This window comes from Taudactylus pleione, unplaced genomic scaffold (genome assembly GCF_031769625.1).
Source record: "Taudactylus pleione unplaced genomic scaffold, aTauple2 ptg001073l, whole genome shotgun sequence".
NCBI lineage: Eukaryota > Metazoa > Chordata > Amphibia > Anura > Myobatrachidae > Taudactylus > Taudactylus pleione.
The window spans coordinates 310013-336640 of NW_028285474.1; the positions used below are offsets into that span (position 1 = coordinate 310013).

At 47.0% G+C, this 26628-nt stretch overlaps 1 protein-coding gene across 14 annotated transcripts in view; it reads right to left on the minus strand.

Annotated features, from left to right (window-relative positions):
* Positions 1 to 26628, minus strand: part of LOC148453881 (ELKS/Rab6-interacting/CAST family member 1) — a 137872-nt gene that overhangs the window by 108570 nt on the left and 2674 nt on the right. The window lies entirely within an intron of this gene.

Sequence of the window (26628 nt, forward strand, 5' to 3'; positions counted from 1 at the left end):
TAGTGAATGGATAGGCTGCACTCTCAGTGATGTCACTGGTTCCTAGTGAATGGATAGGCTGCACTCTCAGTGACGTCACTAGTTCCTAGTGAATGGATAGGATGTACTCTGTGACGTCACTGGTTCCTAGTGAATGGATAGGCTGCATTCTCAGTGACGTCACTGGTTCCTAGTGAATGGATAGGATGTACTCTGTGATGTCACTGGTTCCTAGTGAATGGATAGGATGTACTCTGTGATGTCACTGGTTCCTAGTGAATGGATAGGATGTACTCTGTGATGTCACTGGTTCTTAGTGAATGGATAGGATGTACTCTGTGATGTCACTGGTTCTTAGTGAATGGATAGGATGTACTCTGTGATGTCACTGGTTCCTAGTGAATGGATAGGCTGCACTCTCAGTGACGTCACTGGTTCCTAGTGAATGGATAGGATGTACTCTGTGATGTCACTGGTTCCTAGTGAATGGATAGGATGTACTCTGTGATGTCACTAGTTCCTAGTGAATGGATAGGCTGCACTCTCAGTGATGTCACTGGTTCCTAGTGAATGGATAGGATGTACTCTGTGATGTCACTGGTTCCTAGTGAATGGATAGGCTGCACTCTCAGTGACGTCACTGGTTCCTAGTGAATGGATAGGATGTACTCTGTGATGTCACTGGTTCCTAGTGAATGGATAGGATGTACTCTGTGATGTCACTGGTTCTTAGTGAAAGGATAGGCTGCACTCTCAGTGACGTCACTGGTTCCTAGTGAATGGATAGGATGTACTCTGTGATGTCACTGGTTCCTAGTGAATGGATAGGCTGCACTCTCAGTGATGTCACTGGTTCCTAGTGAATGGATAGGCTGCACTCTCAGTGATGTCACTGGTTCCTAGTGAATGGATAGGCTGCACTCTCAGTGATGTCACTGGTTCCTAGTGAATGGATAGGCTGCACTCTCAGTGATGTCACTGGTTCCTAGTGAATGGATAGGCTGCACTCTCAGTGATGTCACTGGTTCTTAGTGAATGGATAGGATGTACTCTGTGATGTCACTGGTTCCTAGTGAATGGATAGGCTGCACTCTCAGTGACGTCACTGGTTCCTAGTGAATGGATAGGATGTACTCTGTGATGTCACTGGTTCCTAGTGAATGGATAGGATGTACTCTGTGATGTCACTGGTTCCTAGTGAATGGATAGGCTGCACTCTCAGTGACGTCACTGGTTCCTAGTGAATGGATAGGATGTACTCTGTGATGTCACTGGTTCCTAGTGAATGGATAGGATGTACTCTGTGATGTCACTGGTTCTTAGTGAATGGATAGGCTGCACTCTCAGTGACGTCACTGGTTCCTAGTGAATGGATAGGATGTACTCTGTGATGTCACTGGTTCCTAGTGAATGGATAGGCTGCACTCTCAGTGATGTCACTGGTTCCTAGTGAATGGATAGGCTGCACTCTCAGTGATGTCACTGGTTCCTAGTGAATGGATAGGCTGCACTCTCAGTGATGTCACTGGTTCCTAGTGAATGGATAGGCTGCACTCTCAGTGATGTCACTGGTTCCTAGTGAATGGATAGGCTGCACTCTCAGTGATGTCACTGGTTCCTAGTGAATGGATAGGCTGCACTCTCAGTGATGTCACTGGTTCTTAGTGAATGGATAGGATGTACTCTGTGATGTCACTGGTTCCTAGTGAATGGATAGGCTGCACTCTCAGTGACGTCACTGGTTCCTAGTGAATGGATAGGATGTACTCTGTGATGTCACTGGTTCCTAGTGAATGGATAGGATGTACTCTGTGATGTCACTGGTTCCTAGTGAATGGATAGGCTGCACTCTCAGTGACGTCACTGGTTCCTAGTGAATGGATAGGATGTACTCTGTGATGTCACTGGTTCTTAGTGAATGGATAGGCTGCACTCTCAGTGACGTCACTGGTTCCTAGTGAATGGATAGGATGTACTCTGTGATGTCACTGGTTCCTAGTGAATGGATAGGCTGCACTCTCAGTGATGTCACTGGTTCCTAGTGAATGGATAGGCTGCACTCTCAGTGATGTCACTGGTTCCTAGTGAATGGATAGGCTGCACTCTCAGTGATGTCACTGGTTCCTAGTGAATGGATAGGCTGCACTCTCAGTGATGTCACTGGTTCCTAGTGAATGGATAGGCTGCACTCTCAGTGATGTCACTGGTTCCTAGTGAATGGATAGGCTGCAGTCTCATAAATATTGTCACCAGCACAGTTTGTAAGCAGCAGAGAAATAAAGTATAAAAAGAGGGAATATGTAGTTTGGAATCACCTGGAAGGGCCAGCGCTGGGGATCCTAGCCCTAGAAGATTAATAGTCATCGTATCAGGACTCATTCTGGAGTCAGTCACAGTGTGAGAAATCAACAATAAATACAACAGCTACAGCAGACACGAGACTGCGGCCATATTGTTCCTGGGCAACTAGAGGGAACTAGCGCTAACATTCAGGCCAGTGGCATTTCTGAAGTGCGGGAAAGCTGGAAGCTCCGCCCGCTGCGATAAAGTCAAGTCTCTCCCTTGGAGATGCTGCAGGAGGAGATAACGTACTGCCTCATCTATCAGAGGAAGCAACAGTGGGTGACATTCATTTGTATGAACCTCGGCGCCATAACTCAGCGCCCCGTCAGGATTACCCTTTATACAGGCGCATCTGAAAGTACGGAAGACAGATTCCCAGGGGCTGCCCAGACCACAGGACAATATATATCCCCCCCTATCAGTCTGGGGGCTGAATGCTGGGCGGGACAGGAGGAGGAAAGCGTGCTGGCGAGATTAAACATGCCGGGATACAGACAGAATACATAATGTCCCCGACAGATGGAGATGTAGGAACAAAGCACAGGTTCATGCGGGGTGAGGAGTGAGGAGACGCAGCAGATAACACTCTCCATACACAGGACACTGTCTCACGCCGGCCTAGTAATGCAGCCACACATATACCACTCATCACGTATATGAGGATGAGCTATCGGAAGAACACGGGTCTGTGCGTCTGTCGTACGACTGTGATTATAACCAAGTATCCTGCAATGGCGGCCGCGGGAACGCTCTCCTCTACTTGCACACACTAAGGGGGGATGATGTTGTCAGCCGCAATTGTTCCTGAATTGCGCAGACGGGATTAAGGGCCTGATTCAGACCCGCTCGCAAGCGGGTCGATGGTGGGGCATTGCGAACGCGCGGCGTGCGCAAGCCCTAGGGCGAGAGAGAAATTCTCTCGCTCCGGGGCTAGCTACAAACGGGGTGGCTGTCGATGTTGAACAACAGCTCGCCCAGTTTTGTAGACGGGGTGGGGGGCTGGACAAATGGAGGAGTTTGTGGGCGGCCCTACTGACATCACAGGAAGCTCACTGGGGCTTGCGGCAGACGAGACCCTACCACAAGAATCTCGTCGCAAGCCCGATGGTCGGGATCATCACCTGGCCGCTCGCTAAAGCTGTGGGTGGTCACCCACAGCTTAGCGAGCGGCCAGGAGGCCGGGTTTTATAATACAAAGCGGCCGCCCTGATCAGAGCGAGCGCTCGCTATTTGCGAGCGGCTCTGAATCAGGTCCTAAATGCGTATATTCTGCGGCATGCCGAGTTGTAACCATCTTTGCGTCCAGACCATCCGAATCCGTGCGTTTGGTTACGCACTTATACCAGCCCTGTACCTGTTGCGTATTTAGGCTTCCGCACGACACCGCAATTCTGTCTAGGCGCCCTCTCTGAACGTCACTTACGTGACGCGGCCCCTTTACAGCCCAGTTACGCCCCACTAGTGTAGAGATTGAAGGGGGACTGGTATCACTTTATCCTGGATCTCACTTTAGGTTTAATCTTCCCCTGATTCATTCTGGGGGATAATGATGGTTCTAATAAACTAGCTGTGAGTATACATCCTGTTATACTATGCAGGCTCTTGTAGATGAAGGGTTCTTAGGTTCTGTCCAACACATCTCGCTATAACCCAACCTAATGGGTGCACTGAGAAGTACGTTCAGTCATTATACGGGTGACGTCATTGATCCTCTACACCAGAGGTGGCAGCAGAGAGCAGAAGACGTCAGCACTGTATGTCACACTGGTTCAGCAGCGGGACGCAACCGCATTTAGTCAAAGGGCACGGCCGATGGGCTCCCTCGGCTGCGGCGCCACTCCGCCGCTGTGTGTATTAAGACGCACCATCTAAGACTGAACCAGCGCTACGGAGGAGCAGAATCTCCATCGGAACATTGGGCGTCTATGTCAGTGCGAATGCGTCCTTTGACGATACGACACGCCCGTGTCTGGCTAGCCACCCCCCCGTTACCACCCAAAATACACCCATAGAAATTGCCTCTCAGTATCCAAATTCACTTTGCGTATCCCAGCGGTGACCATTGGGACTCAAGTGCAGTACTTCCAATATCGGTCTGCATGAATATCGGCAATGTGCGCAGTTAGTGTGCAGCTGTTAATCACGCCCTAGGTCTAGGGGGTCTATTTACTAAGCAGTGTTAGGAGACAGAGTGAAATGTGATAAGGTGCCAGCCAATCAGCTCCCAACTGTCATTTTTCAAACACAGCCTGTGAGATGACAGTTAGGAGCCGATTGGCTGGTACCTTATCACTTTTCACTCTGTCTCCTAACACTGCTTAGTAACTAGATCCCTATGTATCTTATATCACATACAGATAACTGGGGGGGACAAACCTGTACTAAGGCCCTGCCAATGCTGCTCTTATCAGTATTATATCTTCATAGCTTTATCTGGCTCCAACATAGTCACATTATTACTGTGCTCTATGCAACTCCTACCCTATAGGTATAGATATGTACACAGCACAACTTCTTGTTCCTTACTGTAATTCTCAGTACCTGTACTTGTGCACAGTGCCACTGACATTGCTCTGTATGTATATGGGTGTAATTCTTTCTATGTGTGCTTATTCTATATGCACAAACAGCTGCACGGTACATCGTCTCCCATTCTGTGCTTATACTGTACGTCTCATAATACGCTCTGTGTGATGCACAGTACATCCTGCACCATTCTGTGCATGTATACAAGGTGTATGTCTCATAATACATCTCAGTGCGCGTGTGCGAGTTACCCTGCTATCGCCTACGCAGGTACAAATCCATCGCAGAGTGAGTGATGCCAGGTCAGCGTTTGCGGGGTGGTGACGAGTGGTTGGAGAAACGCAGGCGTGCCTGTCCATTTGAACGCTGTTGCATGGGCGTGCATAAATGACCCACTGCGACAGCTCGTGTATTTACTGCGTGCGACGAGGTTAGCAATTCCTGAGTAAGGTCAGACCTGTTGTAATTGTGTGTGAGGGGCCGATGTTACTCGATGGTACCAATGTATACGCAAAATTGCAAGGTATTACGGATGTGCGAAAGCAGTAGTGGGCGTGTCTATGCTGGCTTTGGGCATGTCTATGCTGGCTTTGGGCGTGTCTACGCTGGCTTTGGGCGTGTCTACGCTGGCTTTGGGCGTGTCTACGCTGGCTTTGCGATTGCAGTTATTAGCATATTTTTGCAGCAGACTTACGTGCCTAATCGCAGCTGCGATCGCAATAGCGATCTGTAGTGAATCAGCCCCATTGTCTCTTAATCTGTGCCTATATACAAAGTACGTCTCATAATACAATCTTTTTTCTGCACTTAGATGCACAGTACCACTTCTATATAACGCCATTGAGGAGAAGAACAGTAATTTACATTTCCACGGCGGCTTGGCCAGTTCTAATGCAGCCTACGGCTAACCTTTCCTTTTCCACCAGAAGAGCAGGCAACATGGCCGCCCCACTGGGATCAATAAGCAGAAATCTCCAGAGAAATGACTGGTGTAGGTTTCCCCTATATATAACCAGAAGTAGGATTCTGTAACACCCTTTCCTCATAAAATCATCGTCTGATGATGCAAAAGTGCCCGCAGTGCCGGGGCGACAATCACCGACGCCCTGAGGCAGCAGCAGCACGAGACATGGAGAACAGCTGTCCAGGCCTGAGGAAGATTCATCCTGTCTGGGGACGGCTTCCTGCTGAAGGATTTGCAGAGAGGACAGGAAAAGACGATTTTTCTGTCACCTTTCCCCGCTTAGGGCGGATAGTTAGAGCCAGAGGGCTGGGAGACGCATGTCAGCTGTTAGGCCCAGCCTTGCTGTAAGGGTTAATGGCAGCACGACGCTGAAAGGCTGAGCGCCATTGGCTGATTGCGAGATGCTCTATAGCGCAACGCCGGTGAGAAGTGGCCCTGATGAGGCAGCTGCAGCCGCTTTGTGTGTCTGTGTGAAGGAGGAATCATTAGCACAATTAGCAGGTCATTATAACACCGTATTGTGACGCATCCCGGGGAGGGGGGAAGACAATCCCCCCTCTCAGCTGGAGGAATGGCAGGAATGCCTGCGCTAACCGCTGGCTGGAAACATTCCTCTGGCTGTATATACACTGCGAGCCAGGCCATACCTGCCCGGCACTGCCAGGCCTCCGCAGGGAAGGGGTTACAGGCACCCCGCCAGGCTGGCACAGAGTAAGGGAAATTAACCCTCTCCCTGCTGCCTCTATGTGAGGGTGATCAATTAAATTAACAGATAGAATAAAATACAATAAATGTGAATGCTGGGAGCTTCAAAGCTGTAAGCTGTTTGGTGCAATGGATCACTCCAGCTACATACCCCCAAGGTAGATCCTGTGGACCCTATGGACCCTGAAGAAGAAAATACAAATATATCTATTTCTTACACTGCTCCATCACTCCTCCACAATGTGAGACTCTAGTCTATATCAACCTACGGGGCTTCAAACGTACCCTGAGAACTCCCATTATCCCTCCTCACAATCCTCACTCTCTGTCCTCTCTCCCCATTTCATCTACCAATTTTACCCAGCTACCGTCACATACTTTCCTAGACTGTAAGCTCCAGCGCGAGCAGGACCCTCATCGCTCTCAGTTCTCACCCAGCACTATCCCTGTCTCCAGTGCATCCCCCCCATCCCAATCACTCAGCAGCCCTGATTACTGTCCGCCCTTCCCAGTTACTGTCTGTCACTCCGCTGTATAGAAGTCTCACTGTCTGATTGCTATTCCCATGCTCAGTGTTACAGACACTTTGTGACACCATATAAAGCATAAATATATTATATATAAAGGTGTTTAATAAAGGTTAAGTGATGTTTGGGTGGGACACGACCTCCATTGATCAGGGTAACGCTATCTCTATCCTTCCTCTAAAGCAGGGATGGAGAACCTCAGGCCCAGGGGCCGTATAAGACCCTCAGAATCATTTGGTCTGGCCCTCAGAGCTTTTTTCTGCTCGCCTCATCTGGCTAGCAGCGTACCTAGAATGGCGCCCTGCAGCCAGAATCTAAGCAGCAGGGCCTCCTGGAGCATCCTTAGGACGCTTCAGACGGTCACACAGCTCCCTGGAGCATCCTCAGGATGCTCCAGGCATTGCTGTAATCACTAGTGATTGTGGCCCCACCCCCGTGTGACATCACACGGAGGGGCGTGGCCTGTGCCGGGCACCGCAAATAATGTTATATATATCAAAATGGCCCTCGGCAGAAAAGCGCTTCCCCTGTGTTACTGAACGCCCGGTCTGTTATTTACATTGCTTATGGTGCGAATCTAGCCCGCCCCGGTTTCATCTCGGGGTCACACAGTCCAGAGAACCTTACTCGTAGATTTGCAGCTGTTACAGTCACGCATTTTCCATTTAACCACTACCGGCCTCTGTTAGCAGTTTAGCGGTTTTGTGCGCTATGAAGCTCCTGTGCAGCAGTTACTGGGAAACGGTGCGGCGCGAGAAGAGCATCAGCTTTGATAGCAACGAACGCAGCTCTGTGACTGCGGAAGGACCAGTTGTGTGTCAGGAAAACGGCCATTCCCTATACCATGCACAGCTATGTGACTGCGAGATCAACGGTAGAGCACGTTTTTCTGGCCTGGAGACGATCTAAATGTCCCAAGACAAACAGGGAATATCAGGTCGCGAATGTAGCATTTTAGTTTAAATCAAGCAGGTTATAAATTGTGATTCAGTTCAAAACATAGCGATATTTCCCGTAAGGCTGACGTAATAGGTTACAGAATACAGGCTTCTTTGGCCGGGCCGACAGACGTAATAAGAGGCTTATTCTAAAAAGAAAACAAATCAACAAGACACATTCAGATGTGCACCACCATACGCTGCCCTCTGTATAACGCCACCCTCCCTGTAACGCTAGCCTGACGGCAGTAAAGGGGGGGACGATACACATTGCCATGTTCATTTATATTTAATAAGCATAGATCAATAGTTATGTCCTATAAAATCAGCCTCCATTCCAATGCAATTACAGCAGCGACATGTTTAAGGAGATGGCTGGATCAGATGACGGAAGCCAATTATATGGTGAATGGATTTCTGAACGCTACAAACATTCAGGAATACGCGGGATGGTGGGTGTCACACGGGCGTAACATAATGATTAATTACCGAGAGGCGTTACTTCTGTGACCACTCGTGTGCAGCACTATTAAGAACGCGCGTGCTCTGCTTGTACAGCCCAATCACGCACAGCCTGAGCGCGGACAATTCCCAGACCCGTAACTGCTGCACAATTGTGAGGCTTTCTCGCATCCCAGCAATATAACTAAAAGCTTCCATACATTTATAATGTTCAATCTCTGGGGGTGGACAACCGGTCAAATCTAAGAGCCAATAGGTGTTCTAAAGGGGCAGGAAAGATTTACATCAGCTATAAATGAATCCTCTCCATAGCGAAATCTTCAGGTCAGAGGGTCCTGTCTATGCCCAAACGGCTGAATAAATTATAAGTTTACGCCCAAGTCATCGATAATCCGGCCAATCACTGCACCAGTCACAAGTTACTGCAGCTACTTAAAGAGATTTCATCAGGATTGATCATGTGATGCACAGTACAGATTCAAACGCCAAGAGGGGCTTTAACAAAATGGCGACGGCTGCGCCCTTATCTCTGGATGGTGAGGAGACATCTGTATGGGGAGATGCCCTTCATCGGAACGCATTTTATATCTGTGCCACCAGAACTGACCATTATTGGTGGTTTATAAGTTGCAGTTTTATTGACTTAGAAGTATTTTCCGCCTGATCGTATAAATTCCAGACTGAAAAGCACGGAACAAACCCATACAGCTAAAATAAATGAATGAAGTAAAGATTGCAGGACAGCACGCCCAGGCCCATAAATGAAGGTCACCTGAAGGTGGACAAAACCCTTCATACAGTCTGTGTGTCCTGCACAGCGTGAAGACGCTCGGCCCCCTCCTCTACAATAGGATCCTCCAAGCATTTGAGCGACGGAGCGATGACCGCACGCTCCTTTATCTACCTGCTAGAGGGGCTTGCAGCACATTGCACCATGGCACACTGCAGATGTCCCCCTGTAAGGTAAACTCTAGCACAGGCTGCTGCTGCGGCCTACACACACTGGAGGGAGATGGAGAGGGGAGAGGGGGGGGGGGGTGTTGCAGTATTCTCAGCTTTCATTAACCTCACACATGTGGCGGCCCCATTCCTGGCTGTTAGTCAGCAGCTTTCTCCCGGAGTTATTGCCGCACAGCGCTCGCAGGCTCAGGCCTAGCACTTGGCAGCTCAGTAGCGAAGGCCTCGGGCAGACCCTGTTGGAGCACGAGTCATTGCTTTGTCATGAATCACACGCCAAGTGTCAAATCCTGTAAATGCGCAGGAACAACGTGGGAGAGTCAATAACAGTCCGCCCGTGCCTAAAAGAAAAAAAAAAAGACGCCTCCGGGAAGATCCTAAAATTAGAGACATCATTCGTGTCCTCCTTGGGGCTCAGTCGTCTTGTCAGACGCTAAATAGCAGAAACACTGAATTCTATAACCGGCAGTGTGCCCAGCATCCTGCATGTCAGTATTAGACTGCAAGCTCTGCAGGTCAGCGATAGGTGTGCAAGCTAATGTAACCTGAACACTAAGGATGCAATATTACCGTATATACAGTTCTGGTGTCACCGCTGATAGCTGTCGCGTTCCAACATCATCGCTGCAAGGTTCATTAGGAAAATGTGGCCATTATAAGGAATATAACATCCACCACTGTAATTATTAATGGCCAGCAGAGGCCACCATGGACGTCTATAGGCTGTGTGCAAATACACAATTTATGGCCTTTATTGTGGCTTTCTATGGTAATGTAACACCTTGGCTGCTTCTAATATAATTTACAGCCGGTGTGCAGCCCAATATTATATACTGTGACACAATGATGCATCTTCTAGACCAGAAGTTCTCAAACTCGGTCCTCAGGACCCCACACAGGTCACGTTTTGCAGGTCACACAGCAGGGGCACAGGTGTAGTCATTACTCACTGACACATTTTAAAAGGTCCACAGGTGGAGCTAATTATGTCACTTGATTCAGTGAGGAGACCTGGAAAACATGCACTGTTTGGTGTCCTGAGGACCGAGTTTGAGAACCTGTAATTGCCAAGTGTACGTAAATCACAGATACCTCCTGAGCTGAATGTGCTCTCCCAGAATCTATTACTCCTTCAGTAACAATGTTGTCTAATAATACATTTAAAGCAGCACAACACGGCAAACGATACATATTGTAATGTTACAGCGGAGGATGAACCGTGTGTCTCGTCTGATCTTCGAGAAGTGGTTTGTTTACTAAGGAAAATCGCGAAGTTGCTCACTGCACACTGCCATATTTATATGTGAGATTTTACCCAGCATCCTTAGCCACCAACTTTAAAATAATGAAGCTCCCAGTAGGGGTGGATTGCAGCCATAAGATGACCCACCAACGTGCACGAGAACCGTCCGGGTCAGATCAGCATCGCGATAGTTCAGGGATAAACTCTGCAACCCCCGGGCTGCTCAATATCTGAGTGGACATTTTGGCATCCAGATAAATAGATACCTCTCAGGTACAGGGCCCGATTCTGAGAGCTCGCAGGTAAAACAGTAGATGCATCTAGCAGGTTCCAACAGTCTGGGTGGCCGGTCATCTAGGCGGCTTCCCCATGAGTGCACTCAAGACAACCGTTCCATGGGAGCGCTGCTGGCACATAGACAGAGTTTCGTTATAAAATGAGGCGAGCGTATGGCTAAGGAGAGCCTGCATCGGACAGTTCTTTTGCACCCAGTACGGGGGAGGTGCAAGTGCCGATACGGATGACGATGGCCGCCCATTTCACACACTAATCCCGGATCCCATCCGGGATGATAAACACAGTTTCAACCCGTGTTACGGCGATTTGCACCACAATTTGGAATTTAGGTATTTTTCCTTCCACACTGGGCCGCGTCTGTCCTGCAGAACAGAGTCGTCACATTGCTACGTCATTGAAAACTTCCGATGCACCAATGAGGTTCCCTTGATCATAACCCAGGTGGAGTATCCCGGGAAGACCCTTTCAGACCGCAGTGTATCTGGCTCAGACCCAGGAAAAGCCCTGGTCATGACCAGGGTCGTGGATCCGGGCCACATAACCCGGGCCAACTATTCAACGCGACCTGGGGTTTTCCCGGGTCCTTGCCGCGCTGCGAATGGGGCATCAGACTGTTTTCCCTATTACTTTCCTCGGGTTCCTAATGCCTATTTCTCTGCCCACGCAGCCGAGAGCCCAGACAGCCTGACGTCTTGCTGTAATGCGCACTGTGACCTGACCGTCCGCTGCCGTCACCTCTGCAGAGCGCGACACTTGCTTTGGTAGAGAGCCGGACACAAATTGGGCTCATGACAGGTCACATACAGACATCATATTACCCCGGAGAAAGGATTTTATTCAAATAACCTGGAACCCTGAGCTCTAATGAACGCTCAATAATAGCGCTAACATAAAGTGAACTATGAGAAAGCCGCAAGATATAGTTTGCTGATGCTGGGTCTGTAAATGAAGTCTCTGTCCTGACCCATCTGCAGTGATCAGCTGAGATATGGCAGCTTAGAGATTTAGGCGGCTTTATAATAACCCGGCGTGGTTCGTTGCTCTATACAAAGTCCGCAGCCGGGCGCTGAAACATCTCAGCAATTATACAAAGTTGCTACATGTTGGGCAACGTCAGATGTGTGAGGATACCAGGGGAATTCAATTAGAGGCGAAGTTTTCGCCGGTCCGACTTTTCGCTTCATTCGCCTGTTTCAGAGGCGAATTTATTCCGTGCTCGTCCCCGCTTTTCGCCTAATTCAAGTGCAAAACAGGCGAAAACGGAAATAGGCGAATGCGGAACAGGCAAAAAGTACTGAAAGAATTGGAGAAATGAGTCTGTACCCCAGAAAAAGATGCTCTAACATAGGGAATCAGTATATAGATGTGTACTAATAGCCCTAATAACATAGGGAATCACTATAGATGTGTACTAATAGCCCTAATAACATAGGGAATCACTATAGATGTGTACTAATAGTCCTAATAACATAGGGAATCAGTATATAGATGTGTACTAATAGCCCTAATAACATAGGGAATCACTATAGATGTGTACTAATAGCCCTAATAACATAGGGAATCACTATGTGTACTAATAGCCCTAATAACACAGGGAATCACTATAGATGTGTACTAATAGTCCTAATAACATAGGGTATCACTATAGATGTGTACTAATAGTCCTAATAACATAGGGAATCAATATAGATGTGTACTAATAGCCCTAATAACATAGGGAATCACTATAGATGTGTACTAATAGTCCTATTAACATAGGGAATCAGATTAGATGTGTACTAATAGCCCTAATAACATAGGGAATCACTATAGATGTGTACTAATAGTCCTAATAACATAGGGAATCACTATAGATGTGTACTAATAGCCCTAATAACATAGGGAATCACTATAGATGTGTACTAATAGCCCTAATAACATAGGGAATCACTATAGATGTGTACTAATAGCCTTAATAACATAGGGAATCACTATAGATGTGTACTAATAGTCCTAATAACATAGGGTATCACTATAGATGTGTACTAATAGTCCTAATAACATAGGGAATCAATATAGATGTGTACTAATAGCCCTAATAACATAGGGAATCACTATAGATGTGTACTAATAGCCCTAATAACATAGGGAATCACTATAGATGTGTACTAATAGTCCTATTAACATAGGGAATCAGTATAGATGTGTACTAATAGCCCTAATAACATAGGGAATCACTATAGATGTGTACTAATAGTCCTAATAACATAGGGAATCACTATAGATGTGTACTAATAGCCCTAATAACATAGGGAATCACTATAGATGTGTACTAATAGCCCTAATAACATAGGGAATCACTATAGATGTGTACTAATAGTCCTAATAACATAGGGAATCAGTATAGATGTGTACTAATAGCCCTAATAACATAGGGAATCACTATAGATGTGTACTAATAGTCCTAATAACATAGGGAATCACTATAGATGTGTACTAATAGCCCTAATAACATAGGGAATCACTATAGATGTGTTCTAATAGTCCTAATAACATAGGGTATCACTATAGATGTGTACTAATAGTCCTAATAACATAGGGAATCAGTATAGATGTGTACTAATAGTCCTAATAACATAGGGAATCACTATAGATGTGTACTAATAGTCCTAATAACATAGGAAATCAGTATAGATGTGTACTAATAGTCCTAATAACATAGGGAATCAGTATAGATGTGTACTAATAGCCCTAATAACATAGGGAATCACTATAGATGTGTACTAATAGCCCTAATAACATAGGGAATCACTATAGATGTGTACTAATAGTCCTAATAACATAGGGAATCAGTATAGATGTGTACTAATAGTCCTAATAACATAGGAAATCACTATAGATGTGTACTAATAGCCCTAATAACATAGGGAATCAGTATAGATGTGTACTAATAGTCCTAATAACATAGGGAATCAGTATAGATGTGTACTAATAGTCCTAATAACATAGGGAATCAGTATAGATGTGTACTAATAGTCCTAATAACATAGGCAATCACTATAGATGTGTACTAATAGCCCTAATAACATAGGGAATCACTATAGATGTGTACTAATAGTCCTAATAACATAGGGAATCACTATAGATGTGTACTAATAGCCCTAATAACATAGGGAATCACTATAGATGTGTACTAATAGCCCTAACAACATAGGGAATCACTATATATGTGTACTAATAGCCCTAATAACATAGGGAATCACTATAGATGTGTACTAATAGTCCTAATAACATAGGGAATCACTATAGATGTGTACTAATAGTCCTAATAACATAGGGAATCACTATAGATGTGTACTAATAGCCCTAATAACATAGGGAATCACTATAGATGTGTACTAATAGTCCTAATAACATAGGGAATCACTATAGATGTGTACTAATAGTCCTAATAACATAGGGAATCACTATGTGTACTAATAGTCCTAATAACATAGGGAATCACTATAGATGTGTACTAATAGTCCTAATAACATAGGGAATCACTATAGATGTGTACTAATAGTCCTAATAACATAGGGAATCACTATAGATGTGTACTAATAGTCCTAATAACATAGGGAATCACTATAGATGTGTACTAATAGCCCTAATAACATAGGGAATCACTATAGATGTGTACTCATAGACCTAATAAGACTATTTGCGTACTTAAGTTGTGTAAATTGCTTGCTATTAGCGTCTAGGTAAAAGTGGTGAAGAATGGCATAAAGCTGTATTTTTTGGTGAAAATAAGGAGTCCTGTCAAATTTGGGGTACATGAAAATGGGTGCAAGCATGTTTATATGTCTCTAAAGTGAACTTTTTAAAAACATGAAAAATCCACCTGCTGCATGTACAGCACCTGCAATTCCAAATACCCCTGACCCATACTTGGGGACCCCCAAGAAGCCTATTTCGCTTCTTTTTATGTTTCTCCCCCCACTTTTTACATTTTCACCCTAAAAATGACATGTCTTTTTTGGGGTGTTCTTAGGTTTTTGGGGTTTTTTGCAGATTTGTCCTTTGGGGGGTTGTCCCAAGGGATCGGAGTCGTTTCCCCACGTTTGCACCCCAAAATAAAGATTTTGCATTTCTTTTCACCAGCTATTGATTGGAGAATCTTTTTTGGAGAATTGTTTCCGCTTAGGCGAATTTGTCCTGGAATTGAATTTGGTGAATTTTTTTTTAGGCTAAATTTTCTCAAAAAAAAAAAACAGGCGAAAAAGGCTTTTCACCTCTAATTGAATATGGCCCTAAATCCCAAGTGTGAACGCGTTGGCTTACATTGTCTCGCATTTCTGAGGTATCCAGACTGTTTTCCATTCCTACTGGTGCAGCTTGGCAAACTCAACCAATGGCCAACTGCAAGTGTCAACTACCCACCGACTTAAAGTTACCGGTAGGAGGAGAGGAAGGGGGGGTCATCATTATACCCACCACAACCGGCTTGCGTCTTTGTGTGCAGCTGCTGCAGCACCTCTTTGCTGACTACTGATTACATTATGAAAGTGGACGCAGGGCGCTGGGCTCGACACAAGACAGTGAGGGGATGGAATATAGCAGACCGGGCAGCCTGTGGCTCTCCTGGTGCTGTGAAACTACAAATCCCAGCATACCCTGCCAGCTAACAGGCAAAGCTCTCTGGGGCCTTGTAGTTGGAGTCACAACAAGGTTGTCCTGACCTGCTCTTATCTGCAGGATACAACAATCTCTGCCTCCACTAAGTCTGGACTGGTACATGTAATCATTATACAATCCACCCACATTAACTTCCAGGATACCGGACACTGGGTTCTAGTGACACAATCTGAGTAATAATTAGGCCTCGGGGAGCCGGCAGATAAAAAATAATAAAGGAAATGGCAGAGCCGGTATTAGCAAGGTTTAGGAGTCTCGGCAATAGCGCAGCATTTGAACGAGGGCCGGGGTATCTGGTGCAAATATTTTTTTTTTGTAAGGATAAAAATTTGCCCATTAGTTTAAAAAAAAAAAATTTAATATTCCATAGTTTGCGCCATTCACCAACTTCCACCCTGACTGTCCGGGGGAAGGAATTTACAGAGCAGAACCACTAAGCGTGCGGACGATGAAGGGTCTCGTAAGCACAGGGTCTTCTGGGAAATAGACAGAGGCCATGTTTGATATTAACGAGAGATGAGCTTTGTTCAGCCGGACAGTTTCTGCCCGAGTCCCTGTACGTTCCCAGCCCGGGGAAATGACAGAGATGGGACGCTGTGGTGAACGGACATTCGTTACTGCACCTTCCAGCCACAAAAACACACAACGCGGGGGGGTAAGATTCAGGAGTTGGAGAACATTAGTTTATTTTGCAAGTTTTATGCCCCCGTAGAGCGTGATTAATAGGATGCAGCAGATAAAACTGACGCTCGCAAAACACACACATACTAGTTTATAATGTTGACATCCAAGGTAGAATCTGGGTGTTGGAGAACGGATCAAGGCCTGGAATTCAAATCTTTGCTTTCACAAGTGATAAATCTCTTCCATTCTGACCACACCGAAGTGAAGCTGAAATTTTACACCATCGGACCTGATCGAGGCCTGGGCTGGACAGCGATGGCTGCTATGCTCCGTGTGCGATCACAAACATTACTGCAGCCTGTAAATCGGCCAATATACCATCAGGGCAGAGACCCCCCCCAACTCTCCACAGATTGTGCCGACCTGGGAGACCCAGAGCTTACGGCAATATGTGAACCTTTTGGATTTGTTTCCCGGCTGCATCTAGAAGAAGCCTGGAGCCCTCGGCGGGAGAACTATACTCTCAGGCCCCTGTAAGCACCAATAACCTTTTACACAAGGGTTCCAGTTGTGTAGACACTTATACAATACACAATGCAGCAATAAACCGTCAGGAATTCCAGCTGATTAACCCCCTACACCCCTTCCTACAAATCCAATGACAATCTGACCATCGGGCATAGATACTTATAGCAATATATTAGAGGTCCTGGGACCTCATTCAGAGGCGGTCGTTAGATGGAAGTGGTCGCACAGAATCAGGGCGGCCGCTTGCATCCTGTACGGCCGCCTCCTTGTCGATCGTTAAGCTGTGGGTGGTTTAACGACCGACCAGGTTGATGGTCGTGATGGTGATCACCATCGCGACTTACGACCAGACCCTAAGGTTGGGTCTCGGCACTCGTAAGCCCCAGGGAGCTTCCCGCTCTGATGGAGCAGGAAGTTCCCCACTGACATCAGTGATGATGTCAGTGCGGCCGCCCACAAAACGGTAGGAGGAACGCCTCCGTTTTGAAAACCACCCCCCCCCCCCCCGGCCCGCCTACCAATAGGGGTGAGCGGTCGATCAACATCGACAGCCGCCACTTTGATAGCAAGCTCTGGAGCGACAGTTTATCAGGCCTTACCATCGAGTCGGTTACGAGCACATCGGCGCTCGCGACCGACTCTGAATAATGTCCCTGGGTCCATACCTCGATTTCTGAGCAGCTCCATTGAGGCTTTAGGTATGAAATAAACCTGAGCACACAGGCTGCCAGGCCGGCACTGCTCATGGATGTGCTGGTCATGTCTGTTGTGCTATTGTGGGTCCGGAGTGCAGGCGGCCAGGGTGGAAGCTGGGTAACCATCTGCTGAGGTGCTGGCGATGGGACATTCCGCCACATCATTGCATGGATGAGCTGGGGAACATCTGCGTCTCTATGCGAATGCCGCGTCCGATTTTCAAACAACTGAGACGCCCACTTGCAGCGCCGTGCATTTCCGCCATTGTGCGTATTTAGACGCCACCATGTGTCGCACCATGGAAACGTGCACCAGACCCATGGCAGGTGCAGGGTCGCAGTCCCAGTATGGCCTCCTGGGCGACTGAGCTCCGCCAGCATCGGTTACTTCCCAGGAACGCCTACTGACATTCCGAGACCGAGCGTCCGATTCCGAGCTGTGCCTCTGTGTGCAGACGGTCGGGGCGCGGGCGCTGTGTGACTGGGAGGAATGGCAAACATCGGCCGTTTGCGTGCGACATCGAAACTGGGTCCAGATCTGAATCAGGCGCTAAGCGACTAGCGGTGGGGGGGGATCCTGCACTTGGTTATACAGCAGCATGGAGAAATCTCCCCGGGGGTTACAGGCCAGCAGGCCTGACATGTAAGATGTACTTCTCTAATTTACTATGCACCTTAGTACTGTCCCAGTGTATTCCAGCCGCACAGCAGACTATGAGGAAAATCAACAGCAGACACTAATTATAGCTTATATTATACCAGCCTTACGCTCCTCAGCACATCACAATAACCAAATGGTGCCATCTAAGCACATTACTGCTCCCTTCCTGTGCCATCTAAGTACATTACTGCTCCCTTCCTGTGCCATCGAAGCACATTACTGCTCCCTTCCTGTGCCATCGAAGCACATTACTGCTCCCTTCCTGTGCCATCTAAGCACATTACTGCTCCCTTCCTGTGCCATCTAAGCACATTACTGCTCCCTTCCTGTGCCATCTAAGCACATTACTGCTCCCTTGCTGTGCCATCTAAGCACATTACTGCTCCCTTGCTGTGCCATCTAAGCACATTACTGCTCCCTTGCTGTGCCATCTAAGCACATTACTGCTCCCTTGCTGTGCCATCTAAGCACATTACTGCTCCCTTCCTGTGCCATCCAAGTACATTACAGCTCCCTTCCTGTGCAATCTAAGCACATTACTGCTCCCTTCCTGTGCCATCCAAGTACATTACAGCTCCCTTCCTGTGCCATCTAAGTACATTACTGCACCCTTCCTGTGCCATCTAAGCACATTACTATACCCTTCCTGTGCCATCTAAACACATTACTATACCCTTCCTGTGCCATCTAAGCACATTACTGCTCCCTTCCTGTGCCATCTAAGCACATTACTGCTCCCTTCCTGTGCCATCTAAGTACATTACTGCTCCCTTCCTGTGCCATCTAAGCACATTACTGCTCCCTTCCTGTGCCATCTAAGTACATTACTGCTCCCTTCCTGTGCCATCTAAGTACATTACTGCTCCCTTCCTGTGCCATCTAAGCACATTACTGCTCCCTTCCTGTGCCATCTAAGTACATTACTGCTCCCTTCCTGTGCCATCTAAGTACATTACTGCTCCCTTCCTGTGCCATCTAAGTACATTACAGCTCCCTTCCTGTGCCATCTAAGTACATTACTGCTCCCTTCCTGTGCCATCTAAGTACATTACTGCTCCCTTCCTGTGCCATCTAAGTACATTACAGCTCCCTTCCTGTGCCATCTAAGTACATTACTGCTCCCTTCCTGTGCCATCTAAGTACATTACAGCTCCCTTCCTGTGCCATCTAAGTACATTACTGCTCCCTTCCTGTGCCATCTAAGTACATTGCTGCACCCTTCCATCAGACCGGCCGCCCAGCCCCGCAATACACTAATTCCACCCACTGCACACAGAGGACAGAGCTAGGGCAAACAGAAGCGCGGCTATGCGATCTGTGACCACTGAAGCCACCAATGAGGGGTAATCTGAGGAACAGGGAAGGGGGGGGGGGGATGTATCAACCCTTACAGAGATAAAAAAAAGAGAATTTACCCATAGCAACTAATCAGCATATGTCATCTGTGCTAGATTACAGATAGTTAGAAGCCGATGGGCAACCTCCACTTTCTCTCTCTCTAATGGTGCATACACACGGGTCGACCGTCAGCGATCATCCAGCACACCACCGTTGATCGCGGGTCCCTATAGTAACCTGCTCCATATCGACCAGGTTGGCCTGCATGCACGGACGATGGACGATACCGTTATCGTCCATGTGTACCTGCGCATTGCAGGCCGTTGGTGGGTTGGAGGCATCAAAAAATTATCGATATCGTTAATAACGTGCATTTTAATCGTACCGCGTGTACGCACCATTACATACACCTTCCCCAGGGTGACATACTCCTGTTTCTTGAACTACAGAACCCAGGAGCATCCCGGCTAATGATGAACAACAGGGGTCCGGGCTGCTGTAATACAGATATATCCTACATATGGTCATTAGAAGCCTGCGCTGCCTGCGAGATACGTATTATACACCTGTGCTGGGAGATCTACCCAGGCACCTATCTACGGCTCTGCAATCTCACAGCCGCCTGCACTCAGTGTCTCTGCAAAATCAAAGCTGGGACACAATTCATTAGAAACCGGCGGACAGATGGTGATGGGAACACGATGCGTTGGTGTAACGTATGGGCAAGACGCACAATCTCCTCACACGTGCTCACAGATCTGGCCGGCAGCACCGCGCCTGAGACAAGATGATCTAGAGCGGGAACCGTGCATTTTATTAAAGGGAAACTGTCCTGAAATATCAACTTAAAAGGACGTTTGCCCCTTCCACCATGCCCCTCGTATACTGGTGGGCACATCACCTCCTGAAACTCTACATTGTCCTACTGTTCTGAACCCCTTCTTTGCTTTTCAGCCACACATTTATATCATCAGGAAAAGCTTGATAGCTATTTATAGCCCAGGTATAGGACAGACCTCCCTTGCGCTCTCTACACTGAATTCAGCTGCTGCAAGGGCATTGGAAACAAACAATTCAGCTCCATGATATAAAGACATGTCAGAAAAGCACAGACTTAAAAAAAACGCTAGTAAAACTTGCAGGAGGGTTACCCCAAAGATTATGCTAAGTATTTAAAAAAAAATCCTACTCCTCAAACAAAAACAATCACGGCCTCAGGCGTCACCTACAGATCATTTTAGCAGTGAGTTTCTGTGTAGTCCAGGTGTAGGCAACGTGCGGCATTCCAGTCTTTGTGGAACTACACATTCCAGCATGTCCTGCCACAGTTTTGCTGTTAGGGGATACTAAAACTGAGACAGGGCATGCTGGTATGTGTAGTTCCACAGCGGGTAGAAAGCCGGTTTCCTACGCCTGTTGCAGTCTATCAAATGACGCCTCTGATATACCTGCAGATACCGACCATGAAAGCCATAAGCCGCTCACTAACAGGACAAGAGCTAATAACACTGAATCATCTGGGAACGTTAGAAATAAATCACTACGGCCATCACAGCGCACGGAGGCAGCTTTCACGACATATACAAAATGACGGCGCGCACTTACCGGATAAGACGCTTCGCTTTCCCTTGCAAAGCTCAACCTCTGTATTAATCGTTAACAATAATTTGTCCACTCGATTATTTTTTTTTTTCACTTGAATCGTTACCGCGGCGCAGATAATTCCATGATATATAAGTGGAATAAGAATGAGGGCGGCTGCTAAGAAACGTATAAACCACTACAAAATAAAATCATATGTCAAAATAAAATAAAATAATAATAAATATATATATATATAAAAATAAAAAAACATTTCTTGGTATTTTTTTCCATTTAAGCTCCTGGATTATAGTCTAAACTTTTTTGCTGTAGTCCGTAACATAAAAAGTTCTTTATCACAGTCCCCATTTTCCTGGACGCCCTGAGCCGCACGCCAGCGGGCAGGGAATACTGGGGCAGATGGCGGAAAAGGCAGTGACGGAATCTAATTTTCTCTCTCAATCCTGCACAAGAGCTTACACCTCGGGAGCCAGATTTGGCGCACTCAGCTCCCAGCTTCAGGGAAGCGTATCCTAATGAATGCCAAGCTTAATTAGGCCGTGCTGCTAGTCTACTGCAATCTACCAATTAGCGCCCCCAATACTTAGATTTCACATTCCGCCATGTAAGCAGCACCCTTCACAGCCTGGACTGGTGAGAGCGACAAGCACTGGTCCCTGGTCACACGGGCGACAGAGGAAAGGATTCGGCGTCCATCTTGTGGCGCCATGACCCATAGTGAAACTGGCGCTAACTACGACTCTCGGGGCAGGAGGATGCTCACACCAGAACCCCATGTGTGTAAACGGGCAGCGGCTGTACTAAGCATTGGCAGTCCTAGTATATAGCTTGCATAGAAATCTGCTTTAGATCTTATATTTAACGTGCGCTTGTCCCAAAGGTTTAAACGCAATTCAATGTTAGGCGCCGATGCTTATTTGTCCCATAAGCTTTGGTTAGAGACAGAGTAGATATTTGCATCAGTTCCTTTTCACCACACTAAAGGCGCATTTCCACTACACGATAAAAATGAAGGATTGAACGATTACGACATCGTTAAATCATTCATTAATCGTGCAGTGAAAATGCCGGCGACGACCAGCGATGCTCGCGTTGCCGGCATCTGCCATCGCCTGAACATGCAGGCCAGCCTGCCAATATCGAGAGGTTGTGCGTGTTCGGGGATGTGGGCACAACATCCACTGCACAGGATGAAGAACGATTGTACAGTCGTTCTACACTCGTGTAGTGGATTCGGACCTTTACCCCAGAGGGGTTTATTTACTAAAGATCGTTTTTGAAAGTCGCTGGTTTGCGGCGGCTGAAATGGAATGGGAATAGTACTACACGCAAAAGAACCTAGAATTTGCGCCTATTACTTTTGCTCTGCCTACTTTGGGGTGTAGTATACACATTTCCCTGTACTGGGCACAGTTAGAGGAGCTTCCAGCAGACGTCACCCATATAAAGATAGTATCACAGACATTTCCAGTGGGGGTGACCGGCAGTGAGAATAAATTTAACTTATCCATTATTAATTTTCTTTATTAATCTATCCAAAAACCCGCGAGTCAGTGTGCACAGGAAGCCTTAATCTCTGTATATTTGCATTTATTACTGCAGATGGGAGCCACCGAACTGCTCGCTCGCATACTAACAGACCGCAAGGGGCCGTATTATCGCTCAACAAGGGAAAAACAGGCGCAGATAATGCAATGAGGGGGGTCTCAAATAAAAGGTCCGTCTTTGTAGTGTAGCTCAGTCAGGGGTGTTGGACATTTTCTAGTTATGACTGGTATGCATCAGCCGCCTCTGTTATCCCCGTGGGGAACGCCATTTCCGCTTTGACATGACGCGGAGAGCGTTCACAGTTATGAGCACCTACATGGCTACTCAGTGACACAAAGATGCTGGTTTCACCGTTGCGATGCGCTCTCCGCATTAGGGTCGTCAGGACAGGCTGTGACACTGCGATGCTTCGCGGTACACCAGGCAGATGTAATACAGGATTGCCCAGAAGGCAGAGGGGCACCGCTGACTCCACGGGGGCACAGAGGGTATAAGGCAGAATACAGTTTCTGCGCCTGGTGACTCTCAGTGCTGGTAAACGAATGCCTGCGTGGAAACCTGCAATACGCGCAACGCTAAGTTGTTCTCATGGGAGCAGAAAACCCCCCCATCAATCCTGGCAAAGGGCGGCTATCCCAGAGAAAACCCTCGGTAGATATTCTTTTCCTATTAAAATGGTTTGATACAACAATCCCCCAAGGGTGCAGCCGTTTCAAATGCCAAAATAACCAGCAATCCCATCAACGTCTTGTTGGGAATTTGAAATATTGCAAACTGGGTTATAGGAAATCAGATCGCCCGATGAGCACGACATACAATTTGCAATACTTCCCCAACTAGTAAATTATGGAAGATGGTAGTGCGGGCCAGGTGTAGTAGAAAGGTAGCGTGGAGAATTTAGGAACACAACCGCCAATGCCTGCAAAACGCCATGTTGGCATGACCGGTCTATACGACCAAAACCGCCATACGGGCGTTCATACAGGGGGTGTCTTTACCGCAGGGCCGGGAGCTGGAGCCATTGGGTCTAAACGTTCACTATGGAGGAGTATAGTTGGGAGATGACAGTTTTCAGGTCCTCAGTGCAGGTGCTGCCTACTGAACGGGTTCCTAAACTGTACGTAACAGGACGTAAAACCAGGAGAAGAGGATATCTGCGTTGGGAAACATAAGGCGCATGGACATCCCTTGTACATATCAGTGAGCGCATGATACGGTATCAGGACTATTACAGCCATTTTGCGCTTAAACTCGTCTACATGTTGCTTTTATCTATTCATATCAGTGTTTCATCCTCTCTTAAACCACCAATCCCACATCACTCTTGATCTACAGTCTCCTCACTCGCCACGCATGGACGAAGACAGCTGAGATACACAAAAGTATCCTGAAACGACCCGCAGTCATTAATAAGTAACGCGTTCTTCCAACACTCTAAATTATGCACCTATTACTAAAAGGGATGAGTGCGGACAACTCGCATCCTACGTGAATACTCCTCTCTACATCCTAACCCCCCCCCCTGAAATCCTCCCACTCTACCCGAACTACAAGGCCGGCACGGAAATTTGTAAATGCATCTAAATCCTCCAGTGCCCAACCAATCTATCGACATCTAATGGCCTGTAAACGCCTTCTACGCAGACTCTCCAACGTAGGATGGTGAGAGATTAGGAGATTAACAGGGGTATTCAATATGGGAGCGAAAACATCGTTTTTGCGTTAATATCGGAGGTATGACGTCATTATCGCAGGTTTTACTTTTACACCGTATTCAATTTCAAAGACTTATCGCAGTTTTGAAAAGTTTTTGATAAAAAACGGGGATAACTTTTCGCCATTGAATAGGTGTCGAAAAAAAGTGCAGAATTGGGGTTTAGGGGTGCAGTCTTAAAAAAAATAGCCTGCACCCCTGGGAATGACATTTAAAAAAGAACTGTGTCAAAAAAAGTTTTAAAAAAAATAGGAACACACCAAAAAATTAGTTTAAAAATAGGGGTGAAAAAAAAAAAAATGGGAAAAAAATGATTAACAATAGGGAAATAGGTTCAGGGCTATTCTGCAAGTATACGGCAGGTGTATTCTAGAATAGATTATTAGTGGCAGGTGTATTCTAGAATAGATTATTAGCGGCAGGTGCACAAATGCAGAATTTTTAAAAACTTACTTTAGGGACTTAAAAATATGCTAGTACCCATTTTCATGTACCCCAAATTTGATGGGACCACTTAAAAAAATGAAAAAAATAACCTAAGTGCTCTTCTGCATCACTTCTTCAATGTCGGGGAAAAAACACCTGCTGCGGCTATTTAAATCCCCGACTTTCATTTAAAGGCTAAAACGGGGGTACCCATAGTGATCCCCCATGTTTTTACAACTTTAGGGGGGATCTTACAATTATTTTAAGGAAAAATTCGTAACTTTACGCAAATCCAACTTCGGAGTTTCCCGTTTTCGTTAATTTTATATTGAATACGAGGATAAGCGGGAGCGCGCACCAAACTTTAACGCAGGTAAAAACTCCGATATGAAACGTTAACTTCGGCAGTGAAGTTAACGTTTCATATTGAATACCCCTCTAGGAAGCTAGCTCTTCCCAGAAACTCGCAGGAAAACCCTTCCCTAACTCATCACGGATCATCTTGCAAAAGCAGCGGGGCGGCCTTCTGCATGCAGACGCACGGATACTCGTCAGACCCCAGCGGATACTCGCAGTAGCGCAAGGTAGTAACCTGGCCGCCACGTCCAACCCTCACTGCGAGCAAATGTACGCACATGAGGCTCGATAGCGATAAGAGATCCCTATATTTGATATACGATTCCGTTTCCACCCAGGAACAATGTTGACCACAGACAGACGGAGATCACCCAGATACACAAACCCTAAACATCCCACCTTGCATTATCACATGTAACATACAAAATGACCAGTCAGGAGTCTGGCCCGTAATCTCTGTCCATGGAGCATCCAGTAGGGAGTGATCCCCACCATCCGCCGCCCCCCGTGGCCTTCGGTGCCGAACTCTATACACAGAATCATGTAAACATTTCTGGGCATGAAGGAAAACAGACAAAACAAAGAATTTGAGATTTAACAATAATCCTGCGATGTTGGCACATTCCCCCCGGCAGGAAGGAGAGGGGAGCAGCCCAGGGCTGCGACTGGTAAGCCGATCGCTGTGTGATCCCCCCCCCCACAGGTATATATAATAGGGACTAGGGATGTGCAGGCTCGGTTCTACTCGGTTCCGTTCGTTTTTTTTTTCCCGAATCTTATTGGGTTTCACCTGTCACGAGTTTTGGATAGCCAATAACCGAGTAGAACCGAGCCTGCACATCCCTAATAGGGACAGGTGCTGGGGTGTTATATATAAGGACAGTGACGCAGAGTTCTGATCACCATTATGTACGCAGCCCAGGGTCACTAACAGGACAGGTTAAAGGAGTAAATTTCACCCGAGGGGCGGACGAGGATTGCAGCCAGAGAATGTGTCAGCCCACAAACATCCACAGAACGGTTCCAAGAAATAGGACAAAAATGAAGGAAATGTGGAGAAGATGTAATGTCATGGTGCAAGAGAGATCTGTGCGGTTACCCGGGGAAATGAACGCAGACATGCGAGATCGGGGGGAGGGATTTGGCAGGAGAGGTACATAGCGCAGAAAGTATAGGGGGGGGGGGGGACATTCAGGAAGGGGGGGGGTCAAGAGTTAGGGGAGGAAGGAATAAAAGACAGAGCAAGAAAGAAAAAAAGAGAGGAGGGGGGGTGAGAAAGAGAGCACGAGCCAGAGAAAGAGAGTGAGGGAGTGAGAGCGAGAGGAAGGGAGAAAGAGCGCACACTAGGGAGTGAGCAGCAGGAAGAGAGAGCGGGAGGGAGAGTGGTGGAGAGAGAGCGCAGTAGGGAGCACGAAAAAGAGTGCACGGTAGAAAGAGAGCACACCACAAATGAATGAGCAGGAGGGAGTGATAGTGTGGGAGAGAGAGCAGGAGGGAGGGAGACAAAAGGCGCGCGCCAGAGAGAGCGCACCAGA